Source organism: Vanellus vanellus, assembly GCF_965231255.1.
Source record: "Vanellus vanellus genome assembly, contig: HAP1_SCAFFOLD_2083, whole genome shotgun sequence".
Taxonomy (NCBI): Eukaryota; Metazoa; Chordata; class Aves; order Charadriiformes; family Charadriidae; genus Vanellus; species Vanellus vanellus.
Window position 1 is genome coordinate 126 of NW_028128887.1, and position 19,101 is coordinate 19,226.

Sequence of the window (19,101 nt, forward strand, 5' to 3'; positions counted from 1 at the left end):
AGCTCATGCTTTGTTGTTCAGCTGGTATGCTATGACAAGTTTGTTGCCTCTCTGGTAGTCTCATTTTTATGAAGTTCTACCAGCATCAAAGTTGGTTTAAACTGGCCAGCTGTCTTGAACATCATTGTGGAGGACGGCCTGGCAGATGCATTGTTAATCATATGTGTGGGAGAAGTAGAATGATCATATAAACCTGATCTCACTGTAAGGAATCCAACCTTAAAAATGCAATTACCTTTTTCCTGAAAGATCATTTTTTACATGATTACAGAAGGTGTGCAAACTGATGATCTCTGAGAAGAGACAATGAAGACCTTAATCCCTCTTTTCTGGTTTGTAACCACTGTGCCGCCGCTTTGTCTTTCCTGAAGAATGGGAGTTGGTTAGGGAGTCTGCTCTGTAGGTCATTTTCTGGGGTGTTATTTAAATCACTTAGCCTAAAAGAAAGGGCAGTTACTTTTTTTTTTTTTGTAGTTGTTGTTCATTTAGATGTGAAGCAGTCTTTTTAAACTCATTTTTACCTTACCTTACCTTATCTGAAGTCTACATTCATCTTAACTTCAGCACAGGGGAAGTGAGGGAGAGTTGAGGATTTCACGCTTCACATGCTTACATGGTGCAGGCACCATTAACTGCCCTATGCGGTATCATATTAGTTAATTTAATTCTGGTGCAGGTATAGAAATGAAATAGACCTTTGTAGTAGTCTCTGTACAGTCCTTTTAATCTTAATTTTGTATGTAAAATTTGTGTGCTGTAATTAAGGTGATTTGTCAGAATTGTGAGGTATAATAGTTCACTGAAGAATTTTATGATGGAGCAAGAGCCTATTGAACCCACTAACCTTTGCTATGTCTGCAGTAAAAAAGTGTAAAAATATTTTTGTCACTACATAGACATTTTTTGTGAGATCTAAATGTATTGGAAAATTACTCCTTTTTAGTATCTTCAGTGTACAAGAAAAGGTGGTGATTTCAGGTGTAGAGCTTGGTGTGGCCATCTGTGTGAAACATACTCCCTTAATAATCCTGATTTTGCAGATGAACTAGTTTGGTAAACTTGAAGAAGTGTAGATTAACATTGCTAATGAATTTTATCTTTTTTTTTTTTTTTGGTAATCGACATAAATTCCCTTTCTCTTTGGTATGGCAGTGCTGGAGCTGACATTCGCCTATCTTTTCGTCCCACTCTGAACTATTTTGTGGAACTTTTTCATGTATGTTCTTCACAGGCAAGGCAAGATTTGATGCCTTCTCTTGTCTGTTTTCTCCTCAGGAAAAGCATTCAAAAAATCCAATCACTTAAATTTTTTTACACAGTAAACATAACTTGAAAATTCTATTGATATTTTTTTCTGTGCATGTTCCTCTGTGCTGGCCAAAGTTCATTGGCAGTTTAAGAAAGTTCACCGTGCTTGAGAGCCTGGCAAGTGAGCAAGTTTGTCAAAGATAAATATAAATTAGGAAATGATTATGAGGGTTCGTTTATGGAAGGCTAAAAGTTAAATAGAATAGGAGGGTGTTCTGAGGATGTGTTACTGGATGCTATTAAGAGCAGCGGCACAACATCACCTATTCCTTTACCATTCCCTATTCCCTTGTTTTTTCCCACTCTTGGAAACAGGTTAAGGCAACACTGGATGGCTTGCACTTTCTTACAGGAACTTATTGCTTGATCTTGTTTCTTCTTGTACATATATGCTAACTTGTGATTTATGCTTATTTTTGTCTGAGTGACAAATTATAAAGTAAAGGTATGAAAGAAGATAGTTGCAACAATAAAGAAAACTGTTTTTTACCGGAAATGCACACTATTTTGTGACTCATTTTGCTTTATGCCAGAATATATTTATTTTGTCAGTCAGAGTGTCAAAAGCTTTAGTGTAGGTCATAATAAGCATGATAAGGCCTTTGTGAAGAGGAGTCTCATCAATGATCTGTATAGCTTCCTTTTCCTTGTGATTTCTACAGTTTTTAGTTTAGCTATCCTGTATGTAGATGCACTGAAATCAAAACAGGGAGCTTGGTCTTAGGGACTTCTCACTCATCTGTAAAAAAAAGGCCACAGTTGATCTGTTATTTCTTTGAGTAAGATATTGTCTTATTTTTTCCCTTTTTAGCCAGTTGCACCAAGAGTTTGTAGAAACAGCAAATTGAAAGTTTGAAGTATCTTCCATGCCATCGCCTTCAGTGCCATGTTATACACTAGAATTTTTTTTCCTCTCTAGAAAAGGAATCTTGGATGAGTATAGCCAGATCACCAGTCTTGTAACAGAAGAGATTGTGAATGTCCATAAAGAGATCCAGACCTCGGTGGAACAGATAGACCCTAACTCTGAGTATAATGACTTCATAGATACTCACAGGTATACATTTGTTCTTGGTGAACACGCTCATGTTTCTTTTTAAGAAAACTCTAGCAACACTGCTTAAATGATCCAACTTGAACTTGTTTCTGTTTGGTTCCTTTTACAACATTGCTGGTAAAGCTTTATCCTAGTTTGAAAATTGTTCTACTTGCACGTATAGAAAGCTGTCTGAAGTCAGACTGTTTCTTTAACCATCCATCTCTTTGGCTGGCTCTGATAAAACAAAATTCCAGTCACTGTTATTACACATGAAAAGCCATAACTTTGGTACTGACAGCAGACTATACATGGCAGTCCAGATTCAGTGTGAGCTCCTTTACTGTGTATTTGGCTGCAGTTTACATTCTGGGCTAAACTAAGTTGCTCGGCCTTATTTTTCTTACTGCCCATATTCTAGTTTAAAGTGAGCTCTAGGTAACTGCACTCTGCAGTTATTGCAGGTTGAGCAGTGCCTGAGTCTACAGAGTATGCAGATCATGCAAGAAATTTTTTACTTTAAAAATATACTGTATTTACCATATATTGAACTGTTACTCTGTATTAGTATATGCAGAAATAGTCCTAAGACTACTTGCATTATCTTTTTTGTTGTTACGTGCGAATTGGTAATTGCCATGTGCAGGTTTATAGCAGGATCAGCAAAGAGTGGACCCATTCACATTGATACGCCTTGAGCACCTTGGTTATACTGGGGTCTTGATTCAAAGAATTTTATGCCATTTTATCATCTGGTATGATTTTAAGATTATGTTCTTTATTCAAAGGAAAAATCATATGTATATAGTTGCTACCTTTTATTTCATATGTAATTTTAACTATATTCTAGCTATTAAAATAATTCAAAACATAATGATTGGGTTTATGGTTTACTGAAACATACATATTAATTTTGAAAATAAAACATTTATTTACTAAATTAGGTCTACAGAAGGTGTTGAACAAGAAATAGAGTTTGATACATCTCTGCTAGAAGAAAATGAAAACCTTCAAGCTAATGAGATCATGTGGAATAATCTAACAGCAGAAAGTTTACAAATCACGTAAGTCTTTCTTTACAAACCTTTCATCATTTGGAAATGCTGTTATACCTTGTATCTAGGCTCACTCAGATCATTGCATAGCTGTGTACTCATTTTTAAGGTCCATTTCCAAAAATAATATTTTCATGGTATAGACTCTTTCCCATGCTGGTTTATTGTTCCTTTGCACAAAATACTCCTCCTCAGTCTCCCTAAAAGCTTGCCAACACTTTCAATATATGTTCCTCTCCTTGCCATTTAATTTATACAATGCCTCAAATCCATCATGAATCCTTCTTGGGAACATACTGATTCATCTTCCCAAAAGTGTTTCCACATTCAGTAGTCCATGAAAAATAATTAAATCGTTTGAGGAAAACGCTGAGTACAGTGACGTAGTCAGTGATTTGAATTGCCATGCAGAAAATTTTCATAAATATGTTTATTTTACTTGTTTTCTGTTTGCGTTTGTTTTCCAAAGTAAATTCTTACTCATTATTATAACCTTTGAAATACATTAACTTACTAACACAGATGTAGCTGTTGTATTGCATTTTGTGGAGCTTTTAGCTATCCAGGGTGATAAACTACCGCTCTATGTATTTGTTAATATATTGCTTAGTTAAATCTTTTTGTTACTTTTGGAAACCAACTTCACCTTTAATCATTTGTTACTGGGGAGCAAATCTCCTGCTGAGGTTATTATGTTCTTATTATATTATCAGCCTCAGCTTTTGACATAAAATGGTCTGATTCAGTCACTTGTGAGATTGCAACTCTTAATTGTACATTTAAATTTTTTATACTGATCATAGCAATTTAAAATGGAAGATTCAGAATTTCATTGGTTGATGATGTTTTTGTTTTCTCTACTGTATTTCAGTCCATGTTTGACTTATTTGAAGTTTTTTTCCTTTAGAAAGCAAACCTGATCTAAATAAGGTATCAATGGTTTATTGTGTTTTTTTTTTTAAGTTTTTTGAAAGTTTTCATCTGCTTAATCAAACTATGATCCTTAGTTCTGGTAGGTTTTTCTGAAAACCAAAATCATCGTGAGTCCTAATATCAGTGAGGTATTTCAACTGTAAACACATTGTAGTGTCTTCTGCGGATTATTCTGATCTCTGTGTTTTCTCAACATGACAGAATCTCTGGATTTTATTAATTCATTTTCAGGGTCATTAACAATCCTCTCCTTTTTCCTCTGCAATCTGATTACTTTTTGTGAATTTATTCCTTAATAGGTATTGAAATAACCTTTTTAATACGACGTTTCGGTCTCCTTTGTTAGACTCCTCCTTAGTCCTGAAGCATCTTCATCTTTCTTATGAAAGGATCCCTTGATAAATAAAGCCCCTCCCTTCCCTTTAAACATATCTCTACTTATAATATATTCTGCATTGTTACTAAATTGACATTATTTCTGCTTAAACTGTGTAAATGATGTACACCTAGATGTACTTCAGCACAGTAACAGGAAAAAAATATATACTGAATCTCCCTTTTCAACAAAGTATTACAAGTTTTCAAAGATTCTGCCTTCCATAGCTCAAAAAGAGAAATAACTTCTTGTTCAGCTTGTCCTCTGTATCCCATTGTTTAGAAATAAGACATCAGAATGTCTAAGTGAAAGATATGAAATGCTGCTTTTCTAGTAAATGATTCTGATGAAATACATATTTGTGTTTATAAATGTGTGCCTGCATATTTGCCTACATATATACATTTTCAATACAGTTTCCACTGTGTCCTGTTACACATCTTATATTCACCCACTTTAAATTCTTTCGTGAATTACAGAGACAAATTTTATGGTGTGGTATTATTTTTGAAACAGGAATCAAATAGCTCTTTTAAGCGTTGCTGTCTTTAAGGTGTTCACTTTCTGGTAGAGATTTAGGACTCTGAGCAAAAAAGTTTAACTGAATTAGGTCAGACCAAAGATTAACCTAACCAACTTTCTTCTCTCTTGCATTAGCCAACAGGGAAAAGTCTAGAGAGGAGGACAAGAACAGAATGATAGTACAATGCTGTTTCCTCAGAATGATCTCTCAGCCTCCCATAATTTTCAGCTCAGAAATGTTTTGAAACAGAAGTAGTATTTGTTTAGCCTTACAGGTAGTTTATATTAGCCTTAGAGGTATTTTTATTTAATGAATTTGTCCAGTCAGTGTCAGTAAGTACAAGTATCTGCTCTCCACAGAATTTTTTGTCAAGGAATTCCAGAGATTAACTTCCTATTATGTGACCTGCTACTTAGTTTCATTTTATGGCTCTTAAACTCTTCTTTTGGAAGAGAATAGAAAAAATCTACTCCTTTCTGCATATGATATTGTAAACTTCTGTCATACTCTTAATCTGTAATCTCTTTTTCAGAGCCATCTTTATCTTTAGTCTGTCCTTTCACAAAACTTACTCATATCCTTTATCAAGCTTGTCATCTTTATTTGAGTGTTTTCAAGGTTACTGTATTGTTTTTGAGATGAATGGCCAGGATTGCACAGGTAGTCCAGATGCATAGTTTAGAGGGAGGCATACTGAGGTTTCCAGTATTCTTGTTCTGCTTTGTTTTTAACAAATCCTAGAGAGTTTTATTTTTCTGACCACTGCAGTGGATCAAGCCAGTGTTTTCATGGAATCATCTACTTTAATTCTAAGATCTCATTTCTGAGTGGTAATGATCATCTTAGAGTCATTCACTACATAAATAAAGCTTTGAATTGTTTTTCCCCCTGTATATTTGCTTATTTGAATATGTATTTAAATTGATCTTCTAAATGACAGTCCAGTTAGTGTGTATCATAAGATCCAGAATAATCCTTTTGTACTCTTCACATTCAGCCCCTTCCCCCTACCTCAATATTATATGGTCTGCATTCTTAGTCACTTTTTAAATTGTTCTTTTATTTGGATTATTATGAACATATGAAGCAGTGCAGATTTTTGAGAAGCTGCACTAGCTCCTAGCACTGTAAAATCTATTTATTATTATGTTCTTATGTGTCCTCTTATATTCCCAAATACATGCAGTTTGTGTATTCACAACATGGGTTTCTGAAATCTGTGTCTTGCAGGTTAAAAACAGTAATAGAAGAACTGATTCAGACACAGCAAACTCTTTTGAGCAAAGAGGAACTTGTGTTGGAACTGGAGAAGAAAATAGAAGAGTCCTCTAAGACTTGTGAAAAGAAGTCTGAGTAAGTGGAAATGAAGTTTCAAAATATAATAATTTGAGGGAAATGTGTCTATTATACAATTCCTAACACTTAAATAAGAAATAACCTCCACTAATTTTGATCTGCTTTTGTAGAAGTGATTATTGTGAAAAACAACAATAAGTTGGTCCAATTTTGTTTAATACATTCATTAATGACCTGGATGAGGGGACAGAGTGTATCCTCAGCAAGTTTGCTGATGATACCAAACTGGGTGGGGTGGCTGACACCCCAGAGGGCCGTGCTGCCATCCAGAGTGACCTGGAGAGCCAGGCAGAGAAGAACCTAATGAGGTTCAACAAAAGCAAGTGCAAGGTCCTGCACCTGGGGAGGAAGAATGCTACTCACCAGTACAGGTTAGGGGCGGACCTGCTGGGAAGTAGCTCAGAGGAGAAGGATCTGGGGGTTGTGGTAGACAGTAAATTATCCATGGCCCAGCAATGTGCCCTTGTCACCAAAAAGGCCAATGGAATCCTGGGCTGCATAGGGAAGAGTGTGGCCAGTAGGTCGAGGGAGGTCATTCTCCCCCTCTACTCTGCACTGGTGAGGCCACAACTGGAATACTGTGTCCAGTTTTGGGCTCCCCAGTTCAAGAGGGACAGGGAACTGCTGGAGCAAGTCCAGCGAAGGGCAACTAAGATGATTAAGGGCTTGGAGCATGTCCCTTATGAGGAAAGGCTGAGAGAGCTGGGACTCTTTAGCCTGGAGAAGAGAAGGCTGAGGGGAGACCTTATTATGGCGTACAAGTATCTAAAGAGTGGGTTGAAGGAGGATGGAGCCAGGCTCTTTTCAATGGTTCCAAGTAACAGGACGAGGGGCAATGGGCACAAGTTAGAACACAGGAAGTTCCGTTCAAATACACGGAAACACTTCTTTACGGTTCGGGTGACAGAGCACTGGCACAGGCTGCCCAGGGAGGTTGTGGAGTCCCCTTCCCTGGAGATTTTCAAGACCCGCCTGGATGCAGTCCTGAGTAATGTGCTCTAGGCAATCCTGCTTTAGCAGGGGAGTTGGACTAGATGATCTCTAGAGGTCCCTTCCAACTGATAATTCTGTGATTCTGTGATTCTGTGAAGTTAGTTTCCCATCTTTAAAATAACCCTTACCCACAGGTAAAAAATCCTAATTTATTGGAGAACTGAGCAGCTCCATTAGTTTAATATAATTGTCATAGTGTTGGGCAGCTCAAGAACTGGACCTTTAGTTAGTATCATAACTTCAGCTTGCTGGAAGAAGAGGAGTCAGTTCAGATTGCCTCTCTGACTGAGTTTATTTTGTAGATATAATTTTGTGAAAGACTTTTTCAGAGTCATGTGTAAGACATGTACTCTTCCTTATGCAATAATATGCTGGAACTCATTGGGTTAAGTTCATTCTTTGTTGCATTTTCTTTACAAAACTGAATGTAGATCTAATATCCTGTAGCACCGCGTAGTAAATAATGAAGATGAGGGATTACTGAGTGTTTTACAGTCCCATAAATAAAACATTATTATAAAGTATAAGTCTTGGGCGAGATCTTAAGGTTTTTTCCTACCTTTTGTTAGAAAAAATATTCGCATCCCAGTCTAAAGTTAATGCAACAGATAAAGAAAACTTCTGCCTGTAGTGATGTTTTTCTGATTCTTGTTGCAATCAGTCATAACCTTACTTCATCAAAAATATTAGTTTACAATACCAGTGAATTGGAATGCAAGTCCTCAGGTAATCCTGTCTTCATTCACTGAAGAAGTCTTGAAGGTCCTTGTTGAAGGCATCTTGTCACTTGACGCATTGGCTAGTATTTCATTCATATCCAAAACTTTATGTATGTATATTGATATCAATGTTTTGATTTGCTACTTTCCTGTTTTTTCTTTGGTGAAGTTCACACGTACTCACAGTATATTTTCCAGTTTTTGGGTTCTTGACCTATCTTCCTTGCTGATGTTACTTACAGGTTAAACTGTATTTTAACTAGATGAGTTTGGTGGTGTGGTGGTATTTTTTGTTGTTTTTTTTTAGTTGTTTTTTTCCCTCAGTATTGTTTTGTTATCAGTTATCTCTCTCTGAAAATAGTTCAGGCTGTCCCTGTGTTTCTTGCTTTGGATAAGCTCCTTTGTCTGATCATGTAGCAGATATTTGTGGTGTTGAGATGGAGGTCTTTCTAAAAAGGCATGAAATCTGGCTTAGATTTCTCGTTGTAGGAGAAAAGTTTCCCTGAAATCACCCCAGTTCTGATTTTTCATTGCTCATGCCTTCCTCCAACAGACCCTGTTTTCACCTTTTAACCAGGATCAGGATGTTTTTGCATGAACTTATAGTCCTTAGAAGATCTCATGCAGCTGTTGTGTGTTCTTAACTGCTGTCATAGCATATGGCACTGGCCTCAGTGGTGCAAGGCAAGGTGAAAGGTAAAAGTAGTTGAGCAATAAATGAAAGCTTTGCCTCTTGAGCCAGAGGTTATTCTGTTGTTTCAATGCAAGTCTGTTGTCAGGAAAGAAAGTGAGGAGGTCCACTCCAAATGCAAGAACTTTAGACCCTATTTTATTGTTGACCGTCACTCAAGGTTCTGAGCTTTTTGCTGCAGTGCTGAGGAAATTTCCTTGTCTGCTTTATCTGGGCAAAATGATGGTAAAATTCTGCAAAATCCTATTTTCTTACTCTTCAGTTGACCAGTTTATATTTCAGCTGTCTCCCCACTTTTTTCTGACACAGCTTCAGTACCACAAGTTCTGAGTTGTTTACAGACTTTGCAGTGGCAGTCTGAGTGGGTCTTGAAAGCATTTCTTGGTGTCTGATTCTGGCAACAGTACAAATCGATCTTCGCGCATAGCGCACTTTTCATTAGGGTACGTACAGAAGTATATCTCCAGACCTCTGGTTTTGTGTTCCTCCTCAATATTTAGCTCTATTGGTACTATTGCCCTGGTGCTAATATCCCTTTCTGCCTTCAAATTACAATATCACCTGCAACCCAGAGAGTGTTTTAATTATATTTTATGTATATATGTGTATGTCAAGCATACCATCTGCCCTCCCAACATGGTAGCATATTGAATATTTGGGTTTTGATTCACTTTGCCTGTTTACCATTTCCCAACCTGTTGCTCTGTTCTGGTCTTGCCAGGATTCTTCACACAAGATCTCACTCTGTGAGGTTGCTAGTAGCTCCTGCTAGCCACAAGGACTGTAAAATTTCCACTCATGGAAGTCATAGGCAAATAATTTTATAGGTTCTAATTCCTCGTGCATAGACAGAATGGGGAGCATTCTATGTTGGATTTGGGCAAATGAATTAGATAAGAATCTACCTTGCCACAGTTCAGGAAAGAGAATAGCTCGTGACTTTTAACATGTAGGGTATGTCTCCAGATCATGATGAGTAGAAACCATTCGGTGTTTGGGATGTTGTCATTCTAGCAAATATCTGTTAACGAAACCCCTGCTGATGGTGGAAGGCCATAATTTTCACAGGGTGATCTCTTTTTTCTCTCATATTGAGGACCAGATGAAAAAACATCATGTTGAGGATAATGCCATGATAATTGTTCGTTTCTTTGTGTGATGCTTTTAAATGTGTGCAGTCTCATGCCAAACCTCAGTTTCAGATCCTCTGATTGTGTCTTCGTACATCATACTTATCCTTTTTACATGAATGATCATTCTGCTATTTGTACAGAGTTCTGTTCTTTGGTGACTCAGTACAATGCTTGTCTATATGAATATGATTTTTATCTTTTCCTGCCAATGAAGGTGGTTCCCTTATCACTTTGGAACCTGTTTAAATAGTCATTTGGCTCAGCATCAGTTTGTGAAGGAACAATCTCAATATCAAAGACTTTTAATTTATTTTTTTTCTCCAAGGATAGGGCTTGCAGGAGAGTCTGTCTTCCAGGGATTATCCTGAAGATACAGTATGACAGAATACTGGGATTTTTCTTTATACTGTCCTAATTCTTTGTAGTTCTGGTCCCTCTGCCTCCTTCATCTGTTCTTGCAGACTGTGAGAACTCTATGTCTCTTTATTGGCCACATATCACTGGGCTCCAGTAGAGTGCTTTTAAGAGTGTGTGTATTGTACTGTGGATGGTTCTATCTTTCAGGCAGCTTCTGTCCATCTTTGGTTCTTACGGATAATAGAGTCATCTAGGTACATGTAGATGTTCTAAATAATCTGCCAGTCCTTCAATAGTGATTGAATTATGTCTGTCTTGGAGTATTTAGGGATATGAGCAGTATTCAGAGAAGAGCCTTAAAAACATGCAGAAGACAAGAAAAAATTGCTTTTAGCTCCTTATAGGGTTCAATTTATTCAGCTTCATAGGAAGAATGTTAGACTGCAGTCCAGAAATACTTACGCAGTACAGGAGAGACAACAGATATCTCTAACTTCACACCAGACCAATTTATACTGGATGTAAAGTGAGTTTAATAGTGCAAATTATTATTACAACAACTATGTGGATTGCAGTGGGTTTCTCACCACTGGAAATGATAATCTAAAAATGTATTTCTTCTCTAAAGGATAGGGAACCCTAGTGTTTATAAATTCAATCAAAAGTGGATGAAAATAGTCATTTCATCTATATTTATTACAACACGATTTTTGTGATACAGTGAGAAAAGAGAATGGCAAAGTAAGTGTTTGCTTGCATTGTCTTGTAGCTTTGAAAATTTCCTAGAATTGCTTCATGTGATCATATCTTTGAACAAATAATTCTGTTGAGGAATATCAGTGCTTTTTTTTTTTTAGCTCTTATGAAACAAAGTATATATTTTAAATCACATATATTTTTAAATTGTTTGTTATTTTTCTCTACAGTATTGTACTCTTGCTGAGCCAAAAGCAAGCGCTGGAAGAACTTAAGCAAACAGTTCAGCAATTAAGATGCTCTGAGGCAAAATTTGCAGCCCAGAAAGAACTACTGGAACAAAAGGTTCAAGAGAATGATGGGAAAGAGCCACCACCTGTAGTGAATTATGAAGAAGATGCCAGATCAGTGACTTCCATGGTAAGTTTTACATCTGTTTTGCTGAATTGTGCAGCTTTGCTACTCTACTTTAGTCCTGGGATCAGAGTCTCAAGTTATTCACAGAGATGACTGAAGTGAATAAACTTCACTTTGCATTTGTAGGGACTTGATTCAGAAAAACGGTGCAGTTGTGTGATTTTTTTTTAAAGTTGCGATAACTTGTGATGATTCTGTATGTCTGTTGACTTGGTTTGGTTTTCTGTAAACTTGATGCTTAAAGTCTCATTAGACTGTTTTATAGTCAAAAGTGTAAATCCTTAAATAGATTTAGTAACCATGACCGAGTAGCTATGGGTAATTTCATTGGCTGTGTTGAAGAAATACATTCACAGTTGTAGACAGAAAACTGTAAAAGCTCTTGGAATCACACATTGTGTAATTGAGAACTGAATTTTATGAACTTTAATTACTCTTTTCTTTAAACAGAAACAAACACTGGTTTATTTGCAACTTATTTTTAAATGTTTACATGCTCTTAATAATCAAAAGCAACTTTTTGTGCTGTGATGATATGCCAAGGAACTTAAATAAGTACTTTGCTAATGTTTGTGTGACTTCCTGTTCTCAGTTGCATGCAGCTATGTGTAGAGATAGCAGGTCACATAAAAAGGCAAACAGACACTACCTGTTTACTAAAGGGACAAGCAGTAGTGTTTGCTTTTAAGGATTAGGTTTGACACATACAAAATGCTTGTGACTTGTTTTCTTTAGCGGTTTAGCCTGCCATTTCTTTTGGCCCACAGAGCAGTAACTCAGTGAAGTAATAATGAAGTGGTTGTATCTGAGAGGAATGCTGTTCTTTTCTCCATTTGTGGAACCAAGTTTGAGTTTTCTTCAATTCCCATTCTACAGTTACACTTAATTGCCAGTATTCTCTTGCTTCCACTACTACTGTTTAATATTTACAGGCACTGGCAGGTGATTGCCATTTTCACTGGTAAAAAACATTATTTTACAAAGCTTGTATGCTTGTCATGAACTAGGAGGAGTTGATAAAGCTCAAAAAGATGGAGAAGAAGAAAGAAAGGATCAGAATAATAATTGTGAAAGATTAGGAGGCTTGGAATCTTTTTGGGGTAGGATATCTTGTTAGTTATTTCATGTAATATCCTGTAGTAGTGCTAATGAGTATTGTCTGTAAGGGTTAGTTGAGATGATGAGTCTAATCAAGAGAATGGTATTCTTCCACCTCTGTTCAAGATTTCTAAAATGTGTTTTCTGGTGTCCAAATCTCTGTTTCAGTGAGTGAGAGAAAATAATCCTTGCTTATATGTACAATACCCAATGAAGAATTCTGACCTCTTTTTTTTTTTTTAATTAAAACTATCCATGATAATTTATCTTTTTTTTTTTTTGTTGGAGGATGTACATACTAAGATTTCTAGAATGATGCAAGAAATATGTCTTTGCATATAATAAATTTGCCAAGAGTAAAAAAACCTGTTGCTGTTTTGGCATCAGAGGATTTAGTCTTATAATTCATATACACCATGAAAATAAAAGAATATGACTTAAGTGCTTGGTGATTTCCCTTGAGTAAGTTATTTAAGACAGGCAAATACCACTTAAGTTTTGTTTAACTATTAAGTTGATATCCTGTACTAGTAAAATTGACTAAAGAGCAGTAGGTACAACTGCAATCTAAATGAAACTTTTTTCAAATTGCTGTACCTTGAGAGGGCAGTATTGACTGTATCTCAAGATGAAAAAATAATACACTGATGAGCAGTTTGTATAAATAAGCATCCTGGTGATTTTTGTAATGGGATTTTTTTTTAGTAAAACTCCTTAAAATTACATGGCTGCTAAATGATCAGAAATGAAATGTTCTTGCTGCTGATTGCTCGTCCTGGTATTATTCAAGAGGATCATTGTTTCTTCAGCTATAAATCTGTTTAGGTTTTTCCTCTTTATCTAAAAGCAGTTCATCTAAATGTTGTCTGATACTGCATTTGAATATGGTTATTTATTCTTCTTCAGAAATTCATCGTAAACACTTGTCTTACAAATTCTTTTCCTAAGAATGACAAAACCATAATTGGCTTGTGTTGTGAGCATGCATATGAAGTAAATTTTCATGTATTCAGTCACAAGTGGATTTTTTTTTGTAATTTAGAATTAAAAATATGATACACAAAACAAGTTTGTGAAGTTTCATGTCTTGAGGTATGTGGTGTCATAAATACAGCCAATTTCATAGTGGAATAGTTCACAGATTGTTTTGTTTTCCATCTCTTATATTAGGTAACAGTACAATAGAATGCTAACAAGGAATGAAATACTGAAATGCTGTTTAATGTGTTTTCATAGACAGTGTTAGGTTATGTGTGTGTTATAACATCCTTTGTTTCCTTGTTTTTTTTTTCCTCTGTTAACTGTAGGAATTTTCATATTTTGTAAGTGTCTTCAGTGTGGTTTGCTTTGGTCAATGGACTTTATTGTTTGTGGAATGTTAGCTGTGTATTGGTGTTCAAATACACTTTTAAAAAAAAAAATGAAATTGCTGGATGATTCTGTTTTGTTCAATCACTGTAGTATGGCAAGAAGTTGAACACATTCTATTTTTAGCCATTTCTGAACATGGTATTTAACGATTTTAACATCATATGTGGAAAAATAAAACATTCTTTCTATCATTTATGCTATTCTACTGAGATAACCATGCAAGTCAGAGATAATTTTAATGGTGAAGGTGCTACAAGTTTAAAATAATGTCTTTGAGCCCCTTAGAGTTATGTGATCAGGAGAATCATAGTTAACTTTTTGTTCTATATTTACATTAAAATAAGGAGATAGATACTAAGAAAAAGCTGGTTATTCCTTGTAAACAGCTGGGGTTTTGCCAAAATGTGGTAATATCCAAATTGTTGCATATTATGTCACTTTACAAAAATTAACCAGCAACTGGAAGCTTGAATTAACTTTTCAGTGTTTAGGTGTTCAGTCAATGGATGTATGGCCTGTCATTTGTCCTAAGATACATATACTATTCTTGCTACTAATATGATCTACAGAGCATAACAGTAGTCCACTATAGTTAAAACCAAGAAAACAGCAACAACTTCTATATGTCTAATGAACTGATTAGGAATAAAACCGTCAGTAATATTTGGAATATTGCAGTGCCAGTTAAACATTTACTCAGGTAGTTAAGTACAATCATGGTGGTTTGCATTTCTTAGTAAGATTTCAAAATTACAGCATCAGTATTGACTTGGAGATTGTTACAGCATAGGAAATCTTCAGGGAGTGCTTAAGCCTGGCGATAGATTTAGTTAATATAAAATAGTAATTAATTTTGTTTAGCAATAATATAGTAAAAGCTGTATCCCACTTTAATACTGATTCTCCTTTTTCCTCACATGGTAAAACCAGATATTATAAAGGTGCAAACACATTATTTTTAATAATACGTATTTAAAACTATATGGTTTTCTCACTATAGAAATGCTTCATATAGATTTATTTTGCATACTGCGTCATTATACTGGAACGGCTTATAAAACTGAGACTTGGTATACAGACTCTTCAATATTTCAAAGACTTGTCAGCAGGTGGAGCTCAGTGCCAGAAGACTAGTTATGACTCAATATTCAAAATTTTTCATCATTACATATGTTTAAAAAAGGCATATGAGACACAGAAAAGTGGAGGAAAAAATGTTTTTTCTCATCTGTCTAAATTATCTGAAATAGTGGTTTGTTTTCAGTCTGATTTTTTTGAGATTTTTTTTTTTTTTTTACAAATAATAAAATATAACTGAAGAAAGAACCTAATACATGGTCTTCAACAGCATGTAAGCCAACTAAAAGAGCTGTGCAGCTATAGTGCCCATGGAGCAATAGTACAAAGTCACTGTTCTTTCTCCATATGCTCCTGAAAGAACTTCCAGTTCAGCTTGGTTAGGATGGGAGGCTGTGAGTGGAGATGAGTCAGGAAGGACACTGTAATGCCTCTGGTAACATGAACTCATAAAAGGTACACAGGGCAGAAAGAAACTGAATCATCATGATATCATGATACAGCTAGTGGAATGGATCTAACTGTTTATGCACCATTTCAGGAGAGTGCCGTGCTTAAAACTGTACACAGTGGTGTAACAGAAAATGGGTATTAGTATGAGATTTTACGTTTCTGAATTTCTGTTTTATCTGTTGTAGCAGAATTATCCAAAAGGAAACAAAAAAGTTCATTGCGTATCTAATTGGTTTTACTGTTTCTTATTGCTTTTCAAAGGACTTCAGAGATCCTATTGTCAGTGATTGCTTTAAAAGTAAGATAAGCCAGCTTTTAGTGAAGATTGTGGTAAATAAAAAAAGTGTTCTCAGTGGTTATGGTAGAAAAAATATTAAATGCATGAAACAGTGCTACAGTGCTAGTTTCATTGTTTGTAAGTTATTCTAGAAGTACCTTTTTATTTTCCTAATGTGAATGCTTTATATTTCCATCCCCGCTTTCTAGAATCCATGACTCGGTGCTCCTTCTAATAGTGTGATCAACAAACCAATAGTCTTACGGTCTTCCTCTGCAGGATTGAGTTTGAGGCAAATTCAGGATTCTCAGTAATATTATAGTTGACAAATTTAATCAATTTGTACATTTTGAATTTTTTGAAGTCACTTATGTAAATATGAAAGAGCATTTACAGGAGTTGGTTATGTGATTAAAGATGCTTCATTAAATGTGTTTTAGATGATATATCATAAGGCCCTGAAACATAATCTGCTGAGAGGTGTACCTGCACTCTAGGGGGCCTCGTTTTCCCATACTGTCTCAGGCTGTATAGGATCTTTATTGGCAGGGAAATAGTTAGCTTCGGTGACAGCCCATTGCAGCAGTAACAGAAAGCTTGATAGTAGAGATAAAATTGTTGGTTTTTTTCTTACGGACTCAGAAGAATTGAGGAATTCCTATGCTTTGTAATGCATTGCCAAACGGCTGCCTTGTTTATCTGTCCATGTAAGTAATTCTCTACTAATTTGTGGCTCATGACATTTATATAAAACTAAGCTTATATGAGGGCATATATTAGGAAGTGGTAGGGGACCCCTTCCCAGTTATTGGATTTCTATATTTATAAACCTTGTAGACTTCCACTGTGCTATTCCAAGATTTTAAGTTCCTTGTCGATAGAAAGAGGGACAAAGTAAGTCTGTACAGCGTTGATATCCTTAGCCTTTCTCTTATTTTTGTCTCAGCAGAGGAAACACTGCCAGTGCAGTCATGTTGTAAAAATTGTGCCTATTAATTCATAAAAGACTTGGAAATAAACAGTTGTATTTGTTGGATGCCTGGACAGCTGAAGTTCAACTAAGTGATCTTTGGTTTGGGCCACTTTCCAAGCTTGCTGGCTGGGACCTGCGTTTCTGGCTTACAGCCAGAACTTAACATGGAGCAAAAGTGCTCCAAATGTCAGATGCTTCTAGGAAGTGTGGAGGATGAACTCAGTCCTTCTTGCTCTCAGAGTATGTATGTTCTAGTTTCTGTTTCTTCTCTTAGTAAATCCTACTTGCCTGATGGACATACATCAGAGGAGGAATAGTCTAAAAGGAAATACTAAGGGAATAGACAGATAAACACTGCCATACTTTGTCCTGCGCGGGTATTACTGGCTGGTCCAGAATTTACAAGATGGGAGGTCAATGGACCTGTCAAGCCTCTTTCCAGTGAACATGCCTAGAAACTTGTAAAGTAAAAGATTAACCTGACAGTAATCTTTTCATAGACTAAGGCTCAGAAATTATGTATTTCTTAAGGTTACCATATTATCAATCAAAAAGTGTTGAGCCATAATTTAGTCTTGGGGAAAGGTAAAATTAGAAATGTGAACGAACTTTGGGAGGAATTGAGGGAGGTGGCTCGTTCAGAGTAAACAAAACTCTCAGAATAATTTAAGCGCAGAATTAGTTTACCCTCTCCATATGAAGGAGAGTATATGTACTTGAGTTAAGTACATATACTTCTCTTGAACTGCCAAAAATATATCGAGAGCTTTCAATTTTCCTTGAGGAAGCAGGCTTCATCATAGTAGTGTTGCAGCATTGCATACCCACTGGGGATTTGTCATTTCAGTCAAAATATTCTCTGTGAATTAGGAAAGCTTCACTCAGAAGTTTCCCTTTGAAAAGAAATAGCATTCTGGTATCCAACATATGTTTCAGTATGTGTTGGAATGTTTGTCTGTGTGCTGGGAGGAAAGTAGTAATTCTTTGCCAGAATTATCACCATTCACTTTGTGTATCTTTTTCATAGCGATGGGCCTGAATTAGTGTGGCTATTAACTTCTTATAGCCTCTAGGCAACACAAAGGAAATAATGTGATAGAATCTGGCTGTTTTAAATCAATCTCTTTCCTTTTTTTTTCCTTTTTACGTGGTTGACTAAAAATACCCTTGTTCTTAAAGGCAATTATTATGCTTTTAAAAGTCTTCAAATCTACTATAAAATATTTCTTGGAATTAGGATTTATGATTTTAAACTAGTGCCACTGGTAGTTTATTGCCAGATTTGAAGCATATGATTTTATTATTTGCTTTGTGGCTTCTGCTCTTTTCTGCCGTGTGGGGAAGCTCTTACCTGCTACATATTGAGAAATCAGAATGACAATCTAATTCATTTTTCAGACAATGCCCCTTAAGATACAGACCAGATCATTTTTTATTGTCCTTTTTATGTTTTACTGTTGGTGATCTTTAACAGTGGGGTAAATGAAATAGCATGTTTCAGATATCGCTGTGCTTTTTTCTTTGGGTCATCCTGCAGTGAGATAGATGCAAAATATTTGTGGTCAACTTGGGATCCAGGTGCCTGAACATCAACATTAATGCTATTTTTAGATTGTATAAGGTATCCTGCCTAACATCAAGCTGTGATTGTCCTGTGTAGTCCAGTCCTGCGTAGGTGTCTTGGATAACCTAACCTATAAACAATACTAGATACTATATACAAACGGGTGAAGCCCACTTTCCAGCAAACACTTTGAAGATCTTAACTCAAAAAATCTACATGTGAGATGTGATAGTCACTGTAATCCAGTCAAAAAATTCCAGTATTACTTACCTCATCTTTTTTTTAGGGAGGTACAGAAACAGGCCACAAGAAACTTACCTTTATTTGACTGTTGTGTTAGGGTAGTGTGAGAATGGCAGTGACATTTGTATGAAGATAATAGTAGATATGCAGGAGTTCCTGAAACTAACATCCTCATCCCAAGAAGAAGCTTGGAGTATCACTACCAAGTTGCGTGGAAATACAACATTCTTGAAAAAGTATTTAAGACCTTTACTTTTGCGGCACTGTTGAACTCTGATGAATTACTTCTATTTTTAATCAAATAACATTCCCAATCTGTAACACCATGTGGGTCAAAAGTAGCTTTGTTTTCTGTGGACAAAGTAATTTTTTTAAACTTTTTTTTTTTTTTCCCCAAAGTTCTTATTGAAAGGCATGAGTTTAGGTTGTCTCAACACTAGTCTATAGATCTG

General features: G+C 35.9%; 1 long non-coding RNA gene across 1 annotated transcript; it reads left to right on the forward strand.

The window, feature by feature from the left end:
* The first annotated feature begins 2,344 nt into the window (after window positions 1-2,344).
* On the forward strand, window positions 2,345-11,444 carry LOC309683986. Its single transcript, XR_014270253.1, has 4 exons — window positions 2,345-2,365; window positions 3,289-3,408; window positions 6,462-6,584; window positions 11,407-11,444. It is a non-coding gene; the product is annotated as an uncharacterized lncRNA (long non-coding RNA).
* The last annotated feature ends 7,657 nt before the right edge of the window (window positions 11,445-19,101 follow it).